Below are 9,236 nucleotides of genomic sequence, written 5' to 3'. Positions count from 1 at the left end.
GCCGTTGTAGTCCCCCGATGGTCATCTTACCATTGTAGTCTACCAGTGGTCATCTGGCCATTGTAGTCCCTCGATGGGCCTCTTCCTGTTTGTAGTCCCTCGATGGTCATCTTGTCATTGTAGTCCCCGATGGTCATCTTACCATTGTAGTCCCTCGATGGTCATCTTGCCGTTGTAGTCCCCCGATGGTCATTTTGCCGTTGTAGTCCCCCGATGGTAATCTTGCCATTGTAGTCTTCAGGTGGACCTCTTGCTGTTGTAGTCACTGTTGGGCCTCTTGCCATTGTAGTCCCTGTTGGGCATCTTGCCATTGTAGTCAGTCTTCTAATAGGCCTCTTGCCGTTGTAGTCCCCCAGTGGTCATGTTGACGTTGTAGTCCCCCAATGGGCCTCTTGTCATTGTAGTCTCTCGATGGGCCTCTTGCCGTTGTAGTCCCTCGATGGTCATCTTGCTGTTGTAGTCCCCCGATGGTCTTCTTGCCATTGTAGTCCCCGATGGGCCTGTTGCCATTGTAGTCCCTCGATGGGCCTCTTGCCATTGTAGTCCCTCGATGGGCCTCTTGCCATTGTAGTCCCCCGATGGTCATCTTCGATGGGCCTCTTCCTGTTGTAGTCCCTCAATGGTCATCTTGCCCTTGTAATCCCCGATGGTCATCTTACAGTTGTAGTCCCTCAATGGTCATCTTGCCGTTGTAGTCTCCCGATGGTTATTTTGCCGTTGTAGTTTCCCGATGGTCATTTTGGCATTGTAGTCCCTCGATGGTCCTCTTGCCGCTGTAGTCAACCCACCCTATGCTAACTGAACAAGAGAAGAATCTTCCAATGTAAAACACAACCTTCTCTAACCACTTAAGGACTGCAGTCATAAAACCCCATAAGGACCAGAGCCTTTTTTTCCATTCAGACCACTGCAGCTTTAACGGTTTATTGCTCGGTCATACAACCTACCACCTAAATGAATTTTACCTCCTTTTCTTGTCACTAATACAGTTTTCTTTTGGTGCTATTTGATTGGTGCTGCGAGTTTTACTTTTTATTATATTCATCAAAAAAGACATGAATTTTGTCAAAAAAAGACTTTTTTTACTTTCTGTGCTGACATTTTTCAAATAAAGTAAAATTTCCTATACATTTGAGCGCAAAAGTTATTCTGCTACATGTCTTTGATAAAAAAAAAAACATTCAGTGTATATTTATTGGTTTGGGTAAAAGTTATAGCGTTTACAAACTATGGTGCAAAAAGTGAATTTTCCCATTTTGAAGCATCTCCGACTTTTTTGAGCACCTGTCATGTTTCATGAGGTGCTAAAATTCCAGGATAGTATAAATACCCCCCAAATGACCCCATTTTGGAAAGAAGACATCCCAAAGTATTCACTGAGAGGCATGGTGAGTTCATAGAAGATTTTATTTTTTGTCACAAAAAAAAGGAAAAAAAAGGTTTCCATTTCTTCTAACTTGCGACAAAAAAAATGAAATCTGCCACTGACTCACTATGCTCCCCTCTGAATACCTTGATGTGTCTACTTTCCAAAATGGGGTCATTTGTGGGGTGTGTTTACTGTCCTGGCATTTTGGGGGGTGCTAAATTGTAAGCACCCCTGTAAAGCCTAAAGGTGCTCATTGGACTTAGGGCCCCTTAGCGCAGTTAGGCTGCAAAAAAGTGCCACACATGTGGTATTGCCGTACTCAGGAGAAGTAGTATAATGTGTTTTGGGGTGTATTTTTACACATACCCATGCTGGGTGTGAGAAATATCTCTGGGTATGTGTAAAAATACACCCCAAAACACATTATACTACTTCTCCTGAGTACGGTGATACCACATGTGTGGCACTTTTTTGCACCCTAACTGCGCTAAGGGGCCCAAAGTCCAATGAGTACCTTTAGGATTTCACAGGTCATTTTGCGACATTTGGTTTCAAGACTACTCCTCACGGTTTAGGGCCCCTAAAATGCCAGGGCAGTATAGGAACTCCACAAATGACCCCATTTTAGAAAGAAGACACCCCAAGGTATTCCGTTAGGAGTATAGTGAGTTCATAGAAGATTTTTTTTGTCACAAGTAAGCGGAAATTGATTTTAATTGTTTTTTTTTCACAAAGTGTCATTTTCCGCTAACTTGTGACAAAAAATAAAATCTTCTATGAACTCACCATACTCCTAACGGAATACCTTGGCGTGTCTTCTTTCTAAAATGGGGGCATTTACGGGGTTCCTATACTGCCCTGGCATTTTAGGGGCCCTAAACCGTGAGGAGTAGTCTTGAAACCAAATGTCGCAAAATGACCTGTGAAATCCTAAAGGTACTCATTGGACTTTGGGCCCCTTAGCACAGTTAGGGTGCAAAAAAGTGCCACACATGTGGTATCGCCGTACTCAGAAGTAGTATAATGTGTTTTGGGGTGTATTTTTACACATACCCATGCTGGGTGGGAGAAATATCTCTGTAAATGGACAATTGTGTGTAAAAAAAAAATCAAAAAATTGTCATTTACAGAGATATTTCTCCCACCCAGCATGGGTATGTGTAAAAATACACCCCAAAACACATTATACTACTTCTCCTGAGTAGGGCAATACCACATGTGTGGCACTTTTTTGCAACCTAGGTGCGCTAAGGGGCCTAACGTCCTATTCACAGGTCATTTTGAGGCATTTGGATTCTAGACTACTCCTCACGGTTTAGGGCCCCTAAAATGCCAGGGCAGTATAGGAACCCCACAAGTGACCCCATTTTAGAAAGAAGACACCCCAAGGTATTCTGTTAGGAGTATGGTGAGTTCATAGAAGATTTTTCTTGTCACAAGTTAGTGGAAATTGACACTTTGTGAAAAAAAAACCAATACAAATCAATTTCCGCTAACTTGTGACAAAAAATAAAATCTTCTATGAACTCGTCATACACCTAACAGAATACCATGGGGTGTCTTCTTTCTAAAATGAGGTCACTTGTGGGGTTCCTATACTGCCCTGGAATTGTAGGGGCTCTAAACCATGAGGAGTAGTCTTGAACCCAAATGTCGTAAAATGACCTGTGAAATCCTAAAGGTACTCATTGGACTTTGGGCCCTTTAGCGCAGTTAGGCTGCAAAAAAGTGCCCCACATGTGGTACTGCCGTGCTCAGAAGAAGTAGTATAATGTGTTTTGTGGTATATTTTTACATATACCCATGCTGGGTGGGAGAAATATCTCTGTAAATGACATACATTAGATTTTTTTTTACACACAATTGTCCATATACAGAGAGATTTCTCCCACCCAGCATGGGTATGTGTAAAAATACACCCCAAAACACATTATACTACTTCTCCTGAGTACGGCAATATGATATGTGTGACACTTTTTTGCAGCCTAGGTGCGCTAAGGGGCCCAACGTCCTATTCACAGGTCATTTTGAGGCATTTGTTTTCTAGACTACTCCTCACGGTTTAGGGACCCTAAAATGCCAGGGCAGTATAAGAACGCCACAAGTGACCCCATTTTAGAAAGAAGACACCCCAAGGTATTCCGTTAGGTGTATGGTGAGTTCATAGAAGAGCTTATTTTTTGTCACAAGTTAGTGAAAAATGAAACTTTGTGAAAAAACAATAAAAATCAATTTCCGCTAACTTTTGACAAAAAATAAAATCTTCTATGAACGCTTCATACACCTAACAGAATACCTTGTGGTGTCTTTTTTCTAAAAAGGGGTCACTTGTGGAGTTCCTATACTGCCCTGGCATTTTACGGGCCCAAAACCGTGAGTAGTCTGGAAACCAAATGTCTCAAAATGACTGTTCAGGGGTATAAGCATCTGCAAATTTTTGGCAGGTGGTGTATGAGGGGGCGAATTTTGTGGAACCGGTCATAAGCAGGGTGGCCTCTTACATGACAGGTTGTATTGGGCCTGATCTGATGGATAGGAGTGCTAGGGGGGTAACAGGAGGTGATTGATGGGTGTCTCAGGGGGTGGTTAGAGGGGAAAATAGATGCAATCAATGCACTGGAGAGGTGATCGGAAGGGGGTCTGAGGGGGATCTGAGGGTTTGGCCGAGTGATCAGGAGCCCACACGGGGCAAATTAGGGCCTGAATTGATGGGAAGGTGTGTTAGGGGGTGACAGGAGGTGATTGATGGGTGTCTCAAGGTGTGATTAGTGGGGGGAATAGATGCAAGCAATGCACTGGCGAGGTGATCAGGGCTGGGGTCTGAGGGCAGTCTGAGGGTGTGGGTGGGTGATTGGGTGCCCTAGGGGCAGATAAGGGTCTAATCTGATGGGTAGCAGTGACAGGGGCTGATTGATGGGTGATCAGTGGGTGATTAGATGGCAGAACATATGTAAACAATGCACTTTGGAGGTGATCTGAGGGTAGGTCTGGGGCAATCTGATGGTGTGGGTGGGTGATCAGATTGCCCGCAAGGGGCAGGTTAGGGGCTGATTGATGGGTGGCAGTGACAGGTAGTGATTGATGGGTGGCAGTGACAGGGGGTGATTGATGGGTGATTGATAGGTGATTGACAGGTGATCAGTGGGTTATTCACTCACTCTCTGGTCTTTCCTATCTCCAGCCTGACTCCACCCCTTGGAGAGTATCAGGCTGCTGGAAGGTTCCTGTGCCCTCAAGAGCAGTATTCCTTTACTGCCTATGATCACCTGCTCAGCAGGTGAATTACTCAAAGTACTACTGTTACACTAGGTAACTAGGTTAGCAATATATCTGTATTATCGGTGATTCTGCAGATCATCAATAATCAGGTATATATCTGCATTCTTGGTGATACTGCAGATCACCAATAATCAGATTCTCTCTGCGTGCTGACACCAATCGTTACAAGTAACAGACAATTACTTAATTACTCAATAAACAAATTTGTGAGCTTTGCAGTCTTTGGCATCAATAATTTGCATTGAAATGAAACAAATCTGATGGGCTGTTTGTGTCTCCACCCCTTTTCTGAATTTGAACCCCAGTCACCCAATAAATAACTGTACCCAGTTTGGGGCTTGTGCAATTAACAGTGCAAGAATGGCAGTAATTAAATATTTCCCTTGAAAATCAATAGATGAATTTTGATTGGCTTTTGTATGCTCCATCCACTTTTATGAATAATAGCTGATGAATCGGCGTTGCCCGGGTATGTATTTGGCTGGTGTTAGCTCTGGCCACTTTTTGTAACCCTAACACACAAATACTCAGTGACCAAGTTTGTGAGCTTTGGGGTCTTTGTCATCAATAATTTGTATATTCCCATAGAAATTAAACAAATCAGATTGGCTGTTTGTGGCTCTGCCCCTCTCCGGCATTTGAACCCCAGTCACCCAATGACCAACTGTAGCAGGTTTGAGGCATCTGTTATTAACAGAGCAAAAATGGAAGCAATTTCAATATTCCCCTTGAAAATCAACAGGTGAATTTTGATTGGCTATTATAGGCTGCACCCACTTCCCATAATATTAATCTCAGTCACCCAGTGACCATCTGGGCAAAGTTTGAGAACCCTTGCCATTAACAGTGTAGGAATGGCTGCAGTTTATATTTTCCTAGTGAAATTTGTTTTTGGCTCCGCCCACTTTTTGTAACTTTGACACACAGTCACTCAATGACCAAGTTTGTGACCTCTGGGCTCCTTGGCATCAATAATTTGTAATTTACCAGTGAGATGAAACAAATTTGATTGGCTGTTTGTTGCTCCACCCCTTTTCTGAATTTGAACCCCAGTGACCCAATGACCAACTGTACCAGGTTTGAGGCTTGTGCCATTAACAGTGCAAGAATGGCAGCAATTTAAATATTTCCCTTGAAAATCAACAGGTGAATTTTGATTTTCTTGTTAGGCTCCACCCATTTTTTTGAATATTAATCTCAGTCACCCAGTGACCAAATTTTAAGCTTTTGGGCTTCTGCCATCAAAATTGTGTGAATGGAAGCAGTTTATCCAGTAAAGTAATCGTATTGGCTGTTTGTGGCTCCACCACTTTAGTGGATTTGAACCCCAGCCACTTCATGACCGACTGTAGCTTTTTTGAGGCTTCTGCCATTATTAGTGTAAGAGTGGCAGCAGTTTCAATATTTCCCTTAAATATCAATAGGTGAATTTTGATTGGCTGTTGTAGATTCCACCCACTTTCCTGAATATTAATCCCAGTCATCTATTGACCAACTGTGTCACGTTTGAGAACCCTGCCAATAACAGAATGGCTGAAATCAATATAACAAATCTGATTAGCTGTTTGTGGCTCCACCCCTTTAGTGAATTTGGACCCCAGTCACCTATCAGGTAAGAGCAGCTGAAGGTGAGGGCCAAGGTGTGCAATTTTACAGTTTATTTAACAACCACTGTGTGCTGGTCAGAACTTAATGCCACAAGCAGGGAGAAGGCACTGGTCTATGAGGTTTTCTGCTGGGTTTACTCAACTAGAACCTAAAAATCTACACAGGCAACCTGTACTCAATGAAAAAGACTCTACTTAGAATGCAAAGTATCTTTACTCACATTGAAAGCATACAGCAAACACATCTGTAAGAAAAGCTCTCAGAGCTTTAAAAGTAACCTAAACTGAGAAGGATATGGATTTTTCCTTTTAAAATAATACCAGATACCTGACTCTCCTACTGATCCTGTGTCTGTAATACTTTTAGCCACAGCCCCTCAACAAGCATGCAAATCAGGTGCTCTGACTTAAAGAGACTCTGTAACAAAAATTGCATCCTGTTTTTTTATCATCCTACAAGTTCCAAAAGCTATTCTAATGTGTTCTTGCTTACTGCAGCACTTTCTGCTATCACAGTCTCTGTAATAAATCAATGTATCTTTCCCCTGTCAGACTTGTCGGCCTGTGTCTGGAAGGCTGCCAAGTTCTTCAGTGTTGTGGTTCTGCTATGAACTCCCCCTTCCAGGCCCCTCTATGCACACTGCCTGTGTATTATTTAGATTAGGGCAGCTTCTCTCTTCTCTCTTACAAGCTGGATAAATCGTCCTCTGAGCTGGCTGGGCTTTCACATACTGAGGAATTACAGACAAAGGCAAAGCTGTTTGCAGGAAGAAAAGAGCAGCCTGAAACGTCAGTGCATAAGAGATGCAGGGGGAAAGAAACACACAATGATCTCTTGAGATTCAAAAGGAAGGCTGTATACAGCCTGCTTGTGTATGGATGTATTTTCTATGTGTGGACATACTGTACATCAACCTACTTCCTGTTTTGGTGGCCATTTTGTTTGTTTATAAACAAACTTTTTAAACCTGTTTTTAACCACTTTTAATGCGGCGAGGAGCGGCGAAATTGTGACAGAGGGTAATAGGAGATGTCCCCTAACGCACTGGTATGTTTACTTTTGTGCGATTTTAACAATACAGATTCTCTTTAAGTCAGACTGGATTAGCTTCATGCAATTGTGGTAGGGGTAATTCAGCACCCTGTAGAAAAAGGCACAGGAGACAAAAAGCGGGAGCCCAGTAGTGCAATACGTCAGTAATCACAATGGGATTAAATTAATTAAAAGCACTACTTACAAAGGGAGGTTGCTGGGGGCAACCAACCACAGGAAGCAGGTGGAGACAACAAACCCGACTCCACTTGGGGTAGTCCTAGCCAGAACCAGAAGGTGGTTCGCTCTCTTAGTAGAAAATAGGGGACAGAGTCCACTGTGGGGACTCCACTAGTGGTCTGTCACCACCCTCGGACAGGGTATGTTCGGGGGTATACATAGCACAACGGGATAATGAGGCACCCTGGTATAATAAAAGCACCTAAAATCAGCTTAAAAACGATAGGTATTATGAGGTACCTTACCTCAATGACGAAATCTCTAATTTATACAAAAGATTTATTAGCAAAAATCTTTTGTATAAATTACAGAGATTTCGTCATTGAGGTAAGCTACCTCATATTACCTATCGTTTTAAAGCTGATTTTAGGTGCTTTTATTATACCAGGGCGCCTCTTTCACCTGTTGTGGATTAGCTGCATGCTTGCATCAGGTAGGTGATTCAGTCACTACTGCAGCCAAAGAGATCAGCAGGACAGCCAGGCAACTGGTGTTTAAAAGGAAACATCCATATCCCTCTCAGTTTTGGTTCCCTTTAAAATGAAATGTATACTGCACACATGCAGGCACTGCTTGCAGCAACAGTCCATTTTCAAGTGACCCTGAATACAAAAAAATTAATGGAATCCGGACTTACCTGGGACTGTAAGCAGCACCTGCATGTGTGTAATATACATTTCATGTTCTGAGAGCGTTTCTTAGACATGTTTGCTGTATGCTTACTTGGGGCTGAATGAAGCCCCAGGTATGTCCAGATTCCTTTTATTTTTTGTGTTCAGTGACCCTTTAAATACTCATTTCTGCGTATTCTTTTCTCCTTGGAACAGCTCTTTCTACAGAGCATAGGTCCACCCCCACCTTTGCTGTGTCGGCTAGTCCTGAGTCCCAATGAGAGTGCATTACTAATATTTTAGCTTAGTACACAGTACCTCTGCACATTAGAAGCCACAATCGGCTCCACTGAAATAAATAGAAAACGGGCAAAAGCGTGTGTGACACATGCACATTCTGCCATACCTCATCATGTATTGCACTGCTTCAGCTGCATAATACCCATCTCATTTATATAAAAAAAATGCTATTCTGTGTGATCCCTGACAATCACTTTTTTCAAAAATACATGTGCAAGTTTGTAAGTGAACTTGCGTAGTCTGTTAACACGGGGTCTTAGTAAAGGGTTAGTGGTCATGTAGGACAGATGCAATAACAACCCACATGACTTCCAGTTATGGTGGGGAACCTTGCTAGAGGGGAAGGGGTGGGGATCAAAGCTTCCCATCACAGTACTCATGAGGGCCAAGGAACGCTACAACACCTCCACCTCTATGAAAAAGGAGATGGGGTCAACTCGATAAAACTATTTGTCCAGACAAAAATACCCTGTGGAAACATTTGGCAAGTGGCAGATAGCGGTAATGTGATGCTACAAAGCGTTTCTCACGCACTCTGCGTGCCAAAGGAGCCTAATGCGGGATAAGGAAATAGTGGAGAGTAGTGTGGATATGGAAGACCAGGTTACGAGAAACTGCCATCCACATAGTGACCGTCAATCCAAGAGACCATGTTGGGTGAAGTCCTTCCTATACTCCAAAGATCTACTTACCCAGGGCTTCCTCCAGCCCATGGAAGCCGACATGTCCCTCACCACAGCTCGGGTGTCCCGGGATCTCTTCCGTTTCAGATGGTGACTTCGCTAGGTCGGCCTCTA

The sequence above is a fragment of the Hyperolius riggenbachi genome, chromosome 5 (genome assembly GCF_040937935.1).
Source record: "Hyperolius riggenbachi isolate aHypRig1 chromosome 5, aHypRig1.pri, whole genome shotgun sequence".
Taxonomy (NCBI): Eukaryota; Metazoa; Chordata; class Amphibia; order Anura; family Hyperoliidae; genus Hyperolius; species Hyperolius riggenbachi.
This window is presented reverse-complemented; position numbering follows the sequence as displayed.